Here is an 18,322-nt window from a genome sequence, read left to right as displayed (position 1 = left end):
TCCATAAAAGCGGATTTACATGAAATTGTTGAGCTATTATATTTATGGAACTCAGTTTTTTGCAGGAAGTGCCGGTTGAGTTGAGTTTGGGGAGAGATTCTTACAGTGAGGATGAATGAGTCTCACCAAACTTAATTAACAGGAGGGCATTTGTGAAGGGGTTCTTTGTGACTCTGTCACATTCTGTTCTAGATATTCCCAGGAACATTCTATACCTTACATTCCCCGGAACATAGTTTACGTGAAATTCCCAGGAATGTTCCACACCCGACAATCTCGAGAACATTCCATATGCGACATTCCCTGGGGCATTCAATAGCTTATATTATTTGTTAACGGCCAGACCTCAGTGAATTGAGCAAAAGATCAGATTCCGAGGAAAGAAATCCCGTTCCAGGGAGAAGGAGACACTGTTCCGAAGTTCCCCGAGGCAGTTAAAGTGATGAGTATATTTTCCGTGCATGTACGTTTCTTCACGACAGAAGATTCGCCACAATTTAGACTAAACGACAGAAACGTTCAAATTCAATTTGTCTTGAAGGAATTGGGAGAGAATCCTTCAGGACAGGAAAGTTTTCACCCTCCATGTCAGAAACTGGAAAGATTGACCTGATTCTCCGCTCGTGTGATCGAGTATGTGGGAATGTGTATTTGTCTATTTGGTGAGGGCGCGGAAGAGCTTCTTGTACTTTATGACTTTTTTTATCATTAACTCAGATATTCGCATTTATTATTCGCTCTCCAATTATTTTAATAAATTTCTGAATGCACAGACGCATTTGAAAATCTCCCTGGGTCCTCAGTCAAACTGGTCGCATTATCTCCAGGCTGATGTATAGTGTGTTTGTTTTCCTTCCCCACAGTTAACGTAGTGACCATCGACATCCTGCTTTACAAAGATTGTGGATTGTCTCCATGTGTCAGTCGTTATCTGGGAGCCATGGCAATGGCGGATCTACTGGTCATTATCCTCGACCTGATACTGAGACATATTCCCATTGTTTATTGGGAACTCTTTTATTTCCTGTTCTCCATCCCCGTATGTAACATCCACTCCCTCCTGCTTTATGCAGCCACTGACTGCTCTGTCTGGTTCACCGTCGCTTTCACCTTTGATCGGTTTGTCGCCATTTGTTGCCAGAAGCTGAAAAGTAAATATTGCCGTGAGAAAACAATAGCTGTGGTTCTGGGAGCAGTCACTGTGCTGAGTTGTTTAAAGAACATTTTCTGGTATTTTATGCTCACAGCTCGATATTGGCTGTGGCATGCCTCCTGGTTTTGTGAGGAAACAAATGCTGTTTGATTATCCCATGTCTGGGCCACAATCGAGTTCCTCCACTACATTCTAACCGCGGCTGTCCCATTTCTCCTGATTCTGCTGCTTAATGTTTTCACCGTCAGACACATTGTAGTGACCAACAGAGCCCGCAGGAGACTCCGGCCTCACACCAAAGGGGACACTCAGTCAGACACAGAAATGAGAATTCGAAAAACATCCATCATTTTACTGTTTGTGATCTCGGCTAATTTCATTTTGTTATGGTCAACGTTAATGGTGTATTTTGTATGGTACCGGAAGCAATGTATTATGGATATCCCTTTTTATCTGCATTGGTTTGTGCTGGATTTGGGCTTTATGCTGCAACTCCTCAGTTGCTGCACAAACACTGCCATTTATGCCGTAACCCAGACTAAGTTCAGACAGCAGCTGAAGAATGTGCTGAAATATCCCTTTACCAAAATTCACCAATCAACTTCACGCATTAATCAATCTATACTGGATTTTCTCAGTGCTGTTCAAAGTTTCAGCAATGACGCCACCTTCGTATGGGAACAGACTGAGCGGAGTGACAGTTTGTCCAAACTTATCCCACACGGCGTGACGGGGACACATTTCAATGTTTCTTTCAACTCAGCGACCAGTGAAAAACAGCATCATCCCACTTACTATATCCCGCACTTCAATTTGTAAACAACAAAAATGTTCATTAAAACTTTCCAAGCAGAGAAGGAACGATGCTGGTGTTTGTCTTTGTGCTGAAGAAGCTGAGCAGGGGAGAGTCAGACTCAGCCACGTGTCCTGGTCCACAGTGAGGGAAGAGAACCGGACTTTGAACTCGGGAATTGGTTCTACATCAATCTGTCCTTGCTCTTACCTCTGCGCTCCCACTCTGAACTGAACTTCAGCACATTTCATTATCAACCCGTATTGCACATATCCAGTCAACTGCATCTCTCTCTCTCTGTCTCCCGACATCCTTCACTCTCCCTCTTAAACAGTTGGACACTCTTGCACTGTCTTCCCATTTTCTCATTTCTCTACTTTTCTTTCCACACACACACTCTCTCTCCCCTCTCTCTTTCCTCTGTCTCTTCCTTACTCTGTCTCCCCCAAATCTCTTTCTCACCCCCTCTCTCCACACTCTGGAGGCAGGAAACATGTTTCCGCTGATCGGTGAGTGCTGAACCAGAGGACACAGCTTAAAAATATGGGATAGATCCTTTACGATAGAGATGCGGAGAAACCTCTTCACCCAGAGAGTCGTGGCTGTGTGAAATGCTCTGCCCCAGGGGGCAGTGGAGGCCGAGTCGTTGGATTCATTTAAGAAATAGTTGGATAGAGCTCTCAAGGATAGTGGAAGCAAGGGTTATGGAGATAAGGCAGGAACAGGATATTGATTAAGGATGATCAGCCATGATCATATTGAACGGTGGTGCAGGTTCGTAGGGCAGAATGGCCTACTCCTGCACCGATTGTCGATTGTCGCCCCCTGATCTCGCCCTACACCTGTCGCTAACACCCCATCACCTTTCCCAGTTGTTCCACCCGACTCCACTCTTATCTTACTAACTCCCTTTTTCTTTCCCACTCTCCTGCACCGTGCCTCCCACTCGCCTATCTATCTCTCCCCATTTTCTCCCTCCTCCCACCTGCCAGACAGTTGTCTATTCTCACATCCATGAAGCCTCCCCCACCTCGACTCTCCACCAAACTGAGTGGTTGGTGGAGGGGCTGTGCTGAGGGCAGAGAGAGTTGGGCCGTGGGAGAGAGAATAGTATGGATGAGAGAAAGTGAAAAGGACAAAAGAATAGGGTGATTGAAAGAGAGTGAGAGCGGAAGAGAAAAGGGGCGAGAAAGATGGAGTGGGGGGCGAGAGATAATTGGACGAGCAAGAGAGAGTTAGGGAGAGACAGCGGGAAAGAGAGAGTAGAAGAGGGAGAGAGAGTGGAAAAGAGAGTTTGGGAGAGATGGTAGAGAGAGTGGGAGAGGGAGTGGGGAAACGAGTGATTGGGGATAGAGTGATAGGGTGGAGGAAGAGAGGGGGTGCAGAGTGGGTAAAGGGTGAGTAGAGCAGAGATAGGTGTGAGCCGAGAGAGAGAGTGGGAGGCGAGTATAATGTGGGAGACATTGTTTGTGTGTGACAGAGTCGGGCAGAAGAGAGAAGCTGGTTGGAGAGAGAGACTGGGTGTTAGAACTAAAAGTGTTCGGAGAGAGAGGGGGAGTTCTAGAGAGGGTGAGGAGGACAGAGAGTAGTGGGGGAGAGAAAGTGTGGCGGGAGAAAGTGTGGGGGAGATACCTCGAGAGAGTGTAGAGAGAGAGACGGGTAGAGAGAGTGGGGGAGAGAGTGGGGTGTGAGAGAACGGGTGAGAGAGAGAGTTGGGGTGAGAAAGAGATTTGGGAAAGAGATAGTGGGGGATAGAGAGTTTGAGGGAGAGAGAGTGTGGTCAGAAATCCGAGGAGGGAGTGGTGTACAAGCCTTTGCCAGGAGATTAGAGTGGGAATGTCGGTACAGGCAATTGCGAGGGGAGCAAAGTGGTAATGGGATCACAGGCAGTTGCTCGAAACAGAGTAGGGATGGGGGTGCAAGCTGTTGCTCACAAGACATTGTGGGAGTGGAGGCACAGGCTATTGCTCGGAGTATAGATTGGAGACCGGGCACAACAGTTGCAAGGAGACCAGAGTGAGGATGGGATTTCAGGCCGTTGCTGGGACGACACTAGTGTGAATGGGTTAACACGTAGTTGCTCGGGGAAAACGGGAGGATGTGGTCACAGGGAGTTGCTAAGGTAACGAAATTTGGACGGAATCAAAGACTATTACAAGGGGAACAGAGATGGGTTGGGATCACAGGACTGTGCAAGGTCTTTGGAATGGGGATGTTTTCACACATGTTTCTAGGGAAATGGAGAGAGGATGCAGTCACAGGCTGTTGCAAGGAGAAAAGCTTGGGAATATCTTCATGCACCGTTGCGAGGAGAAGAGAGTACAGACGAGTTCGTTGCCATGGCTCAGGAACAGAGCAAGGAGTGACAACAGACCATTGCTACAAAAGCAGATTCGAGATGGATTCAGGGGACTGAGAGGTTATGGGACTACATTTCCCCATCCCGAGAACAGATTGAGGATGGGTTGACTGGACGTTGCGGGGAGGAAAGAGCGGAGATGGCCTCAACAGGCTGATGCTCGGGGATAAATGCGATGTTCATTTATCAGGCTGTCGTTATGAGAAAAGATTGGACATGTGTTCAGAGACCACTGCAAGTAGAGCAGCGTGCTGATGGAATGACAGGTCATTGCTATGTGAACAGAATGGGGTTGGGAAAATACTAGGAAATGGGAGACAATCTGTTGCGAGGAGAGAGCGTGGAGATGGAGTCGCAGGTTGTTGCTTGGAGAACAGATTGACGATGGGGTCATTGAACTCGCCCACAGAACAGACAGATTTGAGGTCACAGGCTGTTCCTAGGGGAGCCGAGTGAGGATACGTTTACAGGACCTTGCTCGGTGAACAGAGGGGTGAAGCAGTAACAGGTAATTACTACGTGAAAAGAATGAGGATGGGATCTAAGACCGTTACTAGCGGGACAGTTTAGCGGTGAGTTCACAGCCCGTTGTCAACAGAACACAACAGGATGCGGTCACATGTCATTGATGGTGAATAGAATGGTTATGGGTTCATAGTCTGTTGCGATGGTAACATAGTTGATACGGGTTCATAGAACGTTGTGACTGGAAAAGAACCAGGATGCAGTCACAGGCCTTTGTCAGGATAAAACACTTGAGGAATTGTTACAGACCGTTGCTGGGATAACAGAGAGCGGGAGTTATCACAGGCAGTTCCCAGGAAAACAGCGTGGTAATGTGTTAACGGGCTGGAGCTCGGGGACCAGAGGTGCTCTGGGTTCACAGGTCATTGCTGCGGAACAGACTGATGATGGGAAAACAGGCTGTTGCAAAGGGGACAACCTGGGGATGGTTTCAGCGGCTGTAGCTTGGGGAACAGAGTGAGGATGGGGTTACAAACCGTTGCAACGAAAAAAGAGCGGGGATGGGGTCACAGGCAGTTGCTAGAAAACTAAGTGCGGACGGGGTCAGTGTATAATGCCAGAGGAACAGACTAACGATGAAATCACAGGAGGTTGCTAAGGCCACAGAGCGGCGATTGGTTCACAGCCCGTTCTCGAGGGAGAACGCGAGGTTCGGTTCACACGCTGCGAGGAGGAAAACTTGGGAATGTTTTCAGACATCGTTGCTCGCAGAACAGAGTGCAGATGGGTTCTGAGGCCAGTGCTAGGGGGAACAGATTGAGGACGGAGTTACAGGCTGTTGCGAGAAAGACAGAGTTGGGAAGGGTTCACAGGGCATGGCTGGAAGAATAGAGAGGGATTGGGTTCACAGGGCTCTATCAGTGGAATAATGTGGGTATGCGATCGCAGGCTATTGCTGGGGGAGCAGAGTAAGAATGAGGTTAGAGTCCGTTGCTAGGAGGACAGCGTTGGAATGAGTTCACTGTCAGTTGCTCGGTGAACAGATTAAGGATGAGATTACAATCCATTGCTTGGAGGTTAGAGCGAGGTTTGGTTAACAGTCAGTTGCTAGTGAAACATAGTGGGGATGAGTTCACAGGCCATTGGTAGGAGAACAGCGTGGTGATGTGTTCATCGGCAGTTCCTTGGGGAAGGCTGTGGGAATGGTTCGGTCTGTTGCGAGGAAAACAGAAACGGAATGAGACCACAGCCCGTTGCTATTGGAACAGGATGAGGATCGTTCACAGGCCGTTGCGATTAGACCAGATTGGTATGGGTTCAGAGGCCATTATGAGGAGAACAAAGGCAGGATTGGGTCGCAGGCTCTTCCTGGGAGACGAGCGTGTGGATGAGGACACAGGCTAGTGCCATGGAGACCAGAATGGGTTTGGACTCACAGCGAGTTCCTGGGAGAACAGGATCACAGGTCGTCGTTCTGGATGGGTTAAAAAGTAGCTGGAAGGACAACAGAGCGGGTATGCGGTCACAGTTAGATGGTTGGAGAGCAGAGTGGGGATGAGACCGTTGGCTGTTGCTAGAGAAGCAGAGCAGTTTGCTTTTATAGACCGTTGTGAGGAATTCATTGTGGGGAGGGAGTTACTGACCTAAGTAGGGAGCACAATTAGGTTCCCAGGACATTGAGGGAGATCAGAGTGGGGACGAGATTACAGACCTCTCAATGCTGGACACATTGGGGAATGGTGACTGACGATTCGTACGACTACCGACAGAAGTTGGTTTCACAATCTGTTATCATAGAGTCATGGAGTCATAGAGATGTACAGCATGGAAACAGACCCTTCGGTCCAACCCATCCATGCCGATCACATATCCCAACGCAATCTAATCCCACCTGCCAACACTTGGCTCATATCCAACCAAACACTTCCAATTCGTATACCCATGCAGATGCCTCTTAAATGTTACAATTCTACTATCCTCCACCACTTCGTCTGGCACCTCATTCCATGCACCTACCACCCTCTGAGTGAAAACGTTGCCCCTTAGGTCTCTTTAATATCATTTTCCTCTCAACCTAAACCTATGCCTTCTTGTTCCGGACTCTGAAACCCCAAGGGAAACGACTTTGTCTATTTATTCTATCCATGTCACTCATGAATTCACAAACCTCTAAAAGGACACCCCTCAGCCCTCGAAGTTCCACGGAAAACAGCCATAGCCTATTCAACCTCTCTTTATAGCTCAAATGCTCTGGCCCTGGCAACATCCTTGTAAATATTTTCTGAACCCTTTCAAGTTTCTCAATATCTTTCTGATAAGGAATTGCAATATTCCAACTGTGGCGTAACCAATGCTCTGTATTGTCTCAACATGATCTCCCAAGTCATGTACTCAATACTCTAACCAATAAAGGAAAACATACCAAACGCCTTCTTCATTATCCTATCTACCTGCGACTCCAATTTCAAGGAGTTATGAACCTGAACTCCAAGGTCTTTTTGTTCAGCAACATTCCCTGGAAACTTATCATAAAGTATATGAATCCTGCTAAGGTTTGCTTTCCCAAAATGCAGCACGTTACATTTAGATAAATTAAACTCCATCTGCTACTTCTCAGCCCATTGGCACATTTGATCCAGATACCATTGTAATCTGAGGTAACCATAATCCCTTTTCTCAAAAGCTCCAATTTTGGTATCATCTGCAAATTTATTAACTATACCTCTTATTCTCACACACAGATCATTTATAAAACCGATGAAAAGTAGTGTACCCAGCACCGATCCTTGTGGCACTCCAATGGTCACAGGCCTCCAGTCTGAAAAAAACATCCCTCCACCACCTCCCTTTGCCGTCTTCCTTTGAGCCAATTCTGTATCCAAATGGCGAGTCTCCCTTTATTCCATGAAATCTAACCTTGCTCATCAGTCTCCCATGGGGAACTTTGTCGAACCCCTTACTGAAGTCTGCATATATATCACATCTACCGCTCTGTCCTCATCAATCATCTTTGTTACTTCTTCAAAAAACTCAATCAATCTTATGAGACATGATTCTCAGTGATTAAAGCCATGTTGACTATCCCTAACCAGTCCTTGCCTTTCCAAACGCATTCTGTCCGTTAGGTTCCCTGCAACAACTTAGCCACCATCAACGTCAGACTCCCGTTCCCTGGCTTGTCCTTACCCCATTTCTTAAACTGTGACAGCACGTTAGCCAACATACAGTCCTCCAGCACCTCGTGGTGAGTATCGATTAATCGGTTCAAAGGCTGATGCGCGGTAAAATGATTGAAAATGTGTTCAGAGAGCGTTGCTCGTCGATAAGAATGTGGTCAGGCTCAGAGGACCTTGCTCAGGGAACAGACTTCGGGTGCAGATTCAGCCTGTTCCTCGAAAGACAGATTTTGATTGGTTTCACTGGGCATTGGTCGGACAATACAAACGGTATGGGTTCACAGGGCTTTGCTATCAGAATAATGTGCTTATTGGATAATAAGCCGTTGCTGGGAGAAGAGGGTGATGATGGGGTTTCAGTCCATTGCCTGGAGACGAGAGTCGCAACGGGTAACAAGCAGTAGCTAAGGGAACAGAGTGAGAATGGGATTACAGTCCATTACTAGGAGACTAGAGTGGGGATGGGTTCAGAGCCAGGAGCTAGGGTACAGATTGGGCATGAATCCACAGACCGTGGCGAGGCGGAGAGTTGTGAGAATGGGTTCACTGGCCGTTGCCAGTGAAACAGAGTATGATGGTGTCACAGGCATTTGCTCAGAATACAGAGTGGGGATGACTTCAAAGCTCATTAGGAGGAAAGCAGACTGGGCAGAGTTTCAGAAGCGATTGCTAGTGGAACAGTGTAGCGATTTGTTTAGAGATTATTGCTAGCTGAACAGAGTGGGGATGTGGTCATAAGTAGCTGGTAGGTAAACAAAGCCGGGATGTGGTCACAGCTTTTCGTGAAAGTATCAGACTGTGTGTGGAATAACAGTTAGCTGCTAGGGTAACAGATTGAAGATGGCCTCACAGGCCGTTGCGAGGAGATCGGAGTGGGGATGAAGTTACAGGCCTTTTATACATAACAGATAGGGAATGGGTTCACAGGCAAACGAGGGAGATGGGAGTGGAGTGGGCATAAAGACTATTTGTCCGGTAACGGAAGGCGCCACACCCTGTTGCTGAAGGGTGCAGAGCAAGAAGGGGGTTGGCGCTGTTTGTAAGGGACAGAGAGTGGATGGGGTTATTGGCCGTTTTTAGAGAAGCAGATCAAGAATGGTTCGCAGTTCATTGCCACGACAACAGATTGGTTGTGGTCACCTGATGTTGCTTGTGTTGCGTTTGCATATAGTTGCTAGGACAACCGAGTGCGAATGGAGAGACAGGCCGTTGCTCGGAGAACAGAATGGAAATGATTCCACAGGCCGGTTCTCGGGGTGCAGGGATGGGTTCTCGGGGTGCAGGGATGGGTTCACAGGTGGATGCGAGTGAAACAGAGAGAGAATGACTTCATACGGTGTTGTGAGGAGAGTGGAATGGGAATAAGATCACATGCGGAGATGATGAGGGGTCACAGCTGGTTCAAGGGAAAAAAAGCTTGGGCATGTGTTCAAAGACCGTTGGTAGGGGAACAGATTACCAATGGGGTTAGGCACCATTGCTCGGGAACTGAGTGAGGATAGGGTGACAGGCATTTGCAAGAGCAGCAGAGTGACGATGGAACAAAGTCGATTCCTGGAATGACAGTTTGGAGATGGGTTCACACGCCGTTGCTAACCGAACATACAAGATGGGTTCACAGGGTGTTGCCAGGAGATCCGAGAGGTCTTGGGTCATCGGTCGTTGCTTGAGAAGAGAGTGGGAATGGCGTCATATGATTTTGCTTGCAGAAAACAGTGAGGATGGGGCTATAGGCCGTTGTTATAGAAATATGATAGGGATGGGTCACAGGACTTGGCTATGAGACCGGACTACGAGTTTGTTAATGGAGCAGTTATTGGTGGAATTGGGCATTTGGGTAAATGGGGAATGGCGATAAACTTCAGGCATCGCGGCGTGCGTTTCCCTCAGGAACACAGTTGAGACGATTTTAGGTTTTTCAGTAAGGAGTGATCCAAGTTTGTCTTGGGCCGTGGCGGAGATGGTAGAAGGCTGAGTGCAGTCCCTCAGCCTCAGAGAGATGAATAATCCATAGAGGGCGAATCTGCCCCCGAGTGGAGTCCCATGAGAAATGAGGAAGTGAATAGCAACGATAGCAGAGTCACTGGGGACATTTAAGCGACTGCTGGACATGCACATGGAGAGCAGTGAGTTGAGGGTTGTGTAGGTTAAGTTACAATATTTGACATTAGGATTAAATCTTGGCAGAACATCGTGAGCCGAAGGGCCTGTTCTGTGCTGTACTTTTCTATGTTCTATGTTCTAGAAGTTCAAGTTTCTAAGGAGGCAAGAGACAGGGAGTGAGTCTTTTTCTAATTTAATACGACCCAACTTCAATACTCACAACTGCTGGGGAGAGTGAAGGGAACCAAGGAACTGTCCAGCAGTCCAGAATCAGAGGTTAGGCCCGATCTCGGAGCATTCATGGAGTTGGCAGACATAGAGAGTGGGTGTATGGGAAAGAGGAAATTCCAGAGAAAGAAAGGTATGCAGGAAGTGCGGGAGGTGAATGAGAGAGGAATGGACTCAGGAGATGGAGGACATTATAGAGATGGTGAAGTTGTCGGCACAGAGAAGATTACATCGAAAGCGAGGGGGTGCAGGAATAGCAGGATATAACAGAGATAAGGATGCGTTTCCGGGATAGTAGAATTAACAAAGATGACAGTGTCGAGGCTAAAGTAGTTAAAGGAGGTAGGAAGGGGTTATAGGTATAGGGAGCAGGTGTCTAGACAGGAGGAGGTCATGCTACCAGGAAACACATAGTGAAGGTGAATGGTTAATTATTTAGAGAAGAACGCAGGTTCAAGGCCAGACAGGGAGTTGGAATTGCCTCTCGCCTACATCCACTAGCACACGATGAGAAGGAAATACCCAGGAGTCTTGTCGGGCCTGGTGCAGCACATAGCATCTCGTGGATGAATAATGCACCATGCAGTCAACCAACTGACCGTACCATGTATCAGCATGCCAACTGGGAAGGAGGGAAACATCTCATCCAATATTGACCAATGTTTAAATTCTGATTGCTGATCTTTCATCAAATTCCTTTGTGTAAATTACCACTGACGTTTACCAAAAAACAGTCATAGAGTTATAGAGACATAGAAATGTAAATCATCGAAACAGACTCTTCGGTCCAACCCGTCCATGCCGACCAGATATCCCAACCCGATCTCGTTCCACCTGCCAGCACCAGACCCATATCCCAACAAACCCTTCCTATTCATATGCCCATCCATATTCCTCTTAAATGTTGCAATTGTACCAGCCACACCAATTGCTCTGGCAGCTCATTCCATGCACGTACCACTCTCTGTGTGAAAGAAGTTGCCCCGTACGTCTATTTTGTATCTTTCCACTCTCACCCTAAACCTATGCCCTGTAGTTCTGGACTCTCCGAACCCAGGGAAAAGACTTTGCCCTATTGGAGTGCAGGTTAATAGCTCCTTGAGAATGTAGTCGCAGTTAGAATGATGAAGAAGGCGTTTTGCATGCTTGCCTTTTGTGATCAGCTCTTTGACAATAGCGTCATGTTGGGAGGTCATGTTGCTGCGTACAATTCTATTTTCCCTCCGATAAGAAAAATGTTGTGAAACTTAAAGAGCGTCAGAAAGTATTTACAAGAATGTAGTTCGGAGTTAATCTACATGGAGCTGCTATACAGGTTGGAGCGTCATTCCCTGGGGCGTGAGGGGCATGGATAGATTGAATAGCCGAAGTCTTTTCTCCAAAACTAGAGAGCTACGATCGAAGGTGAGATGGGACACATTTAAAAGAGAACTAAAAAACTTTTTTTTTCATACATTGCCTTGCACATTTGTGGAATGTGCTTGCAGAAAATATAATGGAGGGGTATAATTACAACATTTGAACGATTACTGGATTCGTTCATATATTAACAAAAAAAAACTTTGAGAGTGATATAGGCTAAATACTGGCAAATGGAACTAGATGAATCCTACCACAACATTGTCTCTCATTCTGTCTCCCTCTGTCTACTTTCCAAACCCTCCCATTTACTGGTAATTAAACAATCACTCAGTTTTAATTGTCCAGTTTTAATGTGAGTAACTGTACCGCATAATCTTTAGTCTTGCTCATACTGGAACGTCAGTTTCCACCATTAGGCAGTTAAGGAACATTTTTTATTAATTATTGTTGTGTTTTTTTGACCTGCCGGTGACCTGAACCGTTCTTCATGTTGGACAGTGGGATTTCAGCAACGCTGAGGAACATATTTGGAATTTGTTCTATGCCTATCCATTGAAAGACTGTGATAGTCACTCTCTGCTGATCATGTGCTCAGTAAGATGAGGAATCTCCTCATCGGTTAGCGATTCAGTCCAGGATTATTACTTGAATTTGAGAGGTATTTATTTTAATTATGATATTGAAAAATGATACAAGAAATGCTGGGATGAATTTCTCGAAGTTATGTATTAAACTGCTGTCGACATTCAGTAAGTTTAGAGAATTTAGTGACACACTCTGGATGGGTCATGACGTTTTGAAATTGATGGTGTGTACTATACCGTTAAGAGAGATTGCAAAATAAAAACTGGCAAGCACCTGTCATGTGACTGACCGCTAGCTCAACAGAGAAATTTGAAGATGTAACATTTGAGTTGTAATATGAGATACTTCGTTGATTTTACAGCAGTTCAAAATCAACCAATCAGTTTAAATTATGCCCCAAGAAACTAAAACCGAATCAAATTTGAATTTTACTGTTTTGACAACATCAGTCATATGAGATGATCTGATGTTTTGGGGTATAAATACAGCATTTTAGGCAGATAGCCACAAAAAGAGCACCTTCTGCCATCGAACAACTGTTATTCTCGCTCTCAGCAACCTGTTATTTTCTCAAAAAAATCTGTTCAGCAGAAGGCCAAAGATTAGCTCGGAAGGTCTAGAGAGCAGGATTGACTCTGCTGCCTCGTTGTGAAAATCGAGTTGCTGTAAATTTAATCGGGGCTTATGGGATCAGTCTATTGTTCTGGAGAGGGAGATAGATAAATATTTAAGACAAAGGATGCTTGTAGTTGTAAATAGTTGTTGTTTAATGTACACTTTTAGAAGTAAAGAATAAAATCAATATTTTTTTACTTTAAATATTGAAATTGGGGCAGCTTTCTATCATTATAACATTAACAGATTTCGAGGCGAGGTGAGCTTTTCTGTGTGTTTGATTTACTTTTCAGAAGGGTTTGCCCCATCATGTAAGAGTGGTGAATGTAGTTATAACATCTGTGTCCTCAACATGTCCAAAAAAGGAGCAGGGGCTGTATACAGTCCATTCTCTGTAAAATGGAATGTGGTATTCACAATGAATTCAGCCATGTCCCTCTGTAACAGGTTTGAGAGGATGAATGGCCTCTTCCTGGCCCCCTGTAACAGGCTTGAGAGGCTGAATTGCCTCCACCTGTGCCTCGATAACAGACATGAGAGGTTGAATGCCCTCCTGTAGTTACAGCATCTGGGTACTCAACATGTCCAAACAAAAAGGAGCAGGGACTCCGGAGAGAGATTCTCTGTAAAATGGAATGAGGTAGTCACAACCAGATCTGTCATGTCCCTCTGCAACAGAAGAGGATGTACGTCCTCCTGATAGGTGTAACAGCCTCGAGAGGTTGACTGGACTCCTCCAGTTCCTCTGTAACAGAACAGGGCGTTAAATGATGCAGCAAACCCGACATTATGAGCAACTGGTAAACTGAATCTTATGGGTGTTCCTCTCTTCTCAGTTACAGAAACCAAACCAACACAATGCACCAGGCGTCCTATCAGCAACACCTCATACATTTGCAGTGACACTTCTCTATGTTTCCAATGATTCCCTTGGGAAAATGTGCCATCATTTCGGCTGTCCACCGCTTCAAGTGGCCATTGGCTAGTATGGGATGAATGGCCGCCTCTTATCCCTCTGTAAATGGAACATGGGGATAAAATTATTTCTCCCTGTTCCCGATCAACAGTCTCAAAACTCTGAATGATGTTTCAAGGTTGTGACATGTTTTGTTAACAGGGCATTTAAAACTACGAGCAGTATTATACAAAATCAGCGAACAAAAAATATTGTTCCCCTGCATTACGGTCCCTAGAAATATCCCCATTAGTCATTTTATGGATCTGGTCTGTTATTTTATTCCTGTCTCTTTTTATAAACAGGGTGTGACATCGAGATCCTCCTGCAGGCTTCTGGCACTACTCCCAAATAAAAGGAAGGGAAATTAAAAAGACTGAAAGATTTATGGTCCATCCGTCAGCAATCCACATCTATTCCACACAGATCAATTAAATTTTCCCTTTTATTGTGATATGAAAAGTGATGTCAGGAAGGTGTTAACTACAACTGTTTACTCTGTGGTTTCGAATACTGTCATTCTCCATGGAATGTAATTATCTTAGTGGAGGGTCTTTATCTTTTAATGAGAAATGGGTTCAATAGGTTGTCCCAAAGTATGAGCAGGAGCAACACCGACTGCACTAACAGGGATCAGCAGTTCCAGAGAGAAGTGGAGAAGAGATCGGAAATTGAGAAGCATAGACTGGAACAGTCTAACAGAATGTGAGAACAATAGACTGGAATGTTACACAATGGTTCAGAATCTGAAAATATTAGACTGTAATGTTTAAACAATGGATCAGAATCTAGAACAGTACATAGAATACTCCACCAATGGTTCTGAATCTGAGAACGATAGACAGGAATGTTCCAACAACGGACAGGAATTTACCTGATCATGTTTGGATTCTTCCTACGAATTATTGGCAGTCATTACCATGGCGGATGCAATATGGACTTTAAATTATTCAATATTTTTATTATCCTATCCTGGCGATATTTTTGCCCATGATAAATCCCACATTGTTTGCATTGACCACATGGGACTCTATAAATGTTCGCCTCATTTACTATTCTCTCTCAATAACCACTCTCCAAACCACTACGAACAACAACAGTGAACGTGTTAACTCTTTCTCTTCCTCCTTCTTTCTCGTACTGAGCCTTGTGTATTGACGTACTCAGTTTTAGCAATGAACAATGATTCATGGTTTCACTGCCCTTGCTGTTTAAATATTCAAAGCATGGAGGTCAATGCCTTCTGTTGTGGTTACGAACTCGATTTCCATCCTCTCAGTCCATCCCATTCCTGGCCAACATCTCCACCTGAAGCAGACAAGTCAAAGCTATGATTATTCCTTTGGCCATGAGCTGCTTCCTGACATCATACCCTGACCATTCCGAATTGAAAGTACTGACACCTCCAGAATGTACTTAACTGAATGCTCCTATCTGCTATTTGAAACTTGAGCAATGAAATACTATTTTTACTCAATGATTTTATTAGGAACTTTCTCAAAAATTTACAAAGCATCTATATTCAAATGAAAACAATACCAAAATACAGAACGTTTGAGGCAATACAGCAGATTGAGTGTATGTGGGGAAAGGAATCTGCCGCATCTGTCTGTTTCTTAACGTAGACACCCACATTCTCACTCTGTGCCTTACATACACCAACGCACACATACACACTCCCGCTCTCTCCCAAGGACGCACTCTCACTTCCATACCTCTCACTCACACACACACACACACACACACACACACACACACACACACACACACACACACACACACACACACACACACACACACACACACACACACACACACACACACACACACACACACACACACACACACACACTTCTGTCTCATATACAGAAAGCTAGTGTTTTCATATAAACCTGTTGTACTATAACCTGTTGTAATGTAATATTTGACCTTGTCCAGCTCAGTCAAAGTCCAGTACTTCCCTATCATGGTTCTTACTGGTTGGCCCCTCTCCATGCAAATAAGATTTTCTTAACTTGATGCGCTCTTGTCTTCCATACTAATATTACCTGTTGCACATTACCCAATGCTGCCTGGAAGTGAAGAATTAATACATCTGTCGCATCCCCTTATCCACCTTGCCTGTCCCATTTAAAAAAAAACAAATACTAGTCAAATCTTTCAAACATGATTTATGATTCATAAAATCATGTTGGTTATGATGGATAGTGGTTTGACTTTGGAAATCAACTGCCATTATTGCATTAATAAGAGATTATAATAATTTGCCTTCAATCCCTATAGTTTGTTCATGACTTTTCTTTCCCCAGTAAAGTCTTAGTCCTTCCCTTTCTATAACCTTTATGTTTCATTTCAATTTCTGTGTAACAGGCACGAGGCTTAAAAGATCTGCTTCCATTGCTTTGTAAGAGGCATGAGTTCCTGATTGGACTCATTCTGTTACTCGTTCACACGCTCAGTGGGGCGAGTGTCCTTCTGCTGCTCCAACATTATCGTCTCCATGGTTTGAATGTCCTGCTAATGTTCCTGACCCAGGAGAAAGTGAGGTCTGCAGATGCTGGAGATCAAAGTTGAAACTTTATTGCTGGAACAGCACAGCTGGTCAGGCAGCATCCAGGGAACAGGAGATTCGACGTTTCGGGCACCGGCCCTTCTTCAGGAATCAAATTCCTGAATAAGGGCCGGTGCCCGAAACGTCGAATCTCCTGTTCCCTGGATGCTGCCTGACCTGCTGTGCTGTTCCAGCAATAAATTTCAACAATGTTCCTGACCCAGCCGCTCAAGACCTCAATGGTCCTCCTCCTGTTGATCAATGGTAGATTTGGGGACTGATGGAAACGCTTTGGTGTTATGTCACATTTAGAGGATTGGGTTGTGCAGGTAACTTTCGTTTCCCCATTTGGGTACTTCAACTAGTTATTGTAAGGTTGTCACTCAGGTTATCTATCGTGCCTCACAGCACCAGAGATCCGAGTTCAATTTCAGTCTCGGTACAATGTGTGTTGTTTGCACATTCTCCCCGTCCCTTCGTGAGTTTCTATCGGGTTCTCGAGATCCTCCCACACTCCCAAGATGTGCAGTTTAGGTGGACTGACCAAGCTAAACCTTCCATATATTCGGGAATGTGCAGGCTAGATGTATTAGTCATTGAAAATGCCAGTGGACAGAGATTGGGTGGGAGCGTCGAGGCGGTGCAGAAGTTTAGATGGGATGGCCTTTGCAGGATCGGTGTGGACTCGATTGGTCAACTGGCCTGCTTCCACACCGTTTGGATTCTATGATAGACACGCTCATTGCAAAAAGAAACGAAACAGTAGAGGGAATAATCTCTGTGTTAGCTCCTTCAGCAAGGAGCTTAAATCTGTGCATAATACTCCAAATGTGATGTCACAAGGTCATGTCCAGCACCATCAACACTTTGAGGAGAAAGTGAGGTCTGCAGATGCTGGAGATCAGAGGTGAAAATGTGTTGCTGGAAAAGCGCTGCAGGTCAGGCAGCATTCAGGGAACAGGAGAATCGACGTTTCAGGCATAAGCCCTTCTTCCTGAAGAAGGGCTTATGCCCGAAACGTCGATTCTCCTGTTCCCTGGATGCTGCCTGACCTGCTGCGCTATTCCAGCAACACATTTCCAGCACCATCAACACTTTACCAGCCTTCTGAAAGGTTGTCACCCACGTTAGAGCAGTCTGAGAGAATGCATAGCATTGTTCAAAGGTCATGGTCCTTCTCGACTCCTGTTGAAAATGTGACAATGACACAGCAGAAGAACAGGTAAGTTGTGGGGAGATGATGCAAAGGTTGAGTTATGTCTCACTGAACATCTCGCCCTGAATTGAATCTACCATTAATTTCCCCAGAGCCCACTCACTCAGCTTCCATCGAATCATGTGAGGTGGAGCTCAGAAACAACAAGGGGAAGCAAACAATGACGGAAATATTCTATGAAAGTGAAAATTGCAATTGAAATATTGAGCATTTATAAAACATGAAATTAGATAGACAGGTTTGTGGGTATTGCAGTAATAATTGGCAGCTTCAGTTACATCCAAACTGCATTAATCCAAGGAAATGCTAATGTTGGGTAAAATGATTTGTCGAGCATGTATGGGATGATTTCATTCCACATTATATTGATCACTGAGCTAGAGATCAGGCAATTTTGGAATTGGTGCTGTGTGATCAGAATAGCGAATTGAAATCTTTGCTGTCAAGGTGTTTTTGGGGAATTCAATATCTTAATATATTGAATTTTACATGATGTTTGAATATAAACCGGTTTTCTTTCTAATATTACAATATGTCCCTGTGTCATGCAAGCCATGAATGCACGAGGAACAAATTGGTTTCGGTGAATTTGAAATGATTTAATGAAAGGCAGACAATGTCTGTTCAGTAATTTGCTCCTAGTATCAGTAAAGGCGTTCTGTACCAGATATGCAGAGTGTTGGTGAGACTGTACCTGGAACATTGTGTATAGTTTTTCTGTCCTGATTTAAGTAGAACGCACTGATTCCATATACTGAATG

The sequence above is a fragment of the Chiloscyllium plagiosum genome, unplaced genomic scaffold, assembly GCF_037043375.1.
Source record: "Chiloscyllium plagiosum isolate Xiang-an unplaced genomic scaffold, Cpla_swu_hap1 HiC_scaffold_50, whole genome shotgun sequence".
Lineage (NCBI taxonomy): Eukaryota > Metazoa > Chordata > Chondrichthyes > Orectolobiformes > Hemiscylliidae > Chiloscyllium > Chiloscyllium plagiosum.
This window is presented reverse-complemented; position numbering follows the sequence as displayed.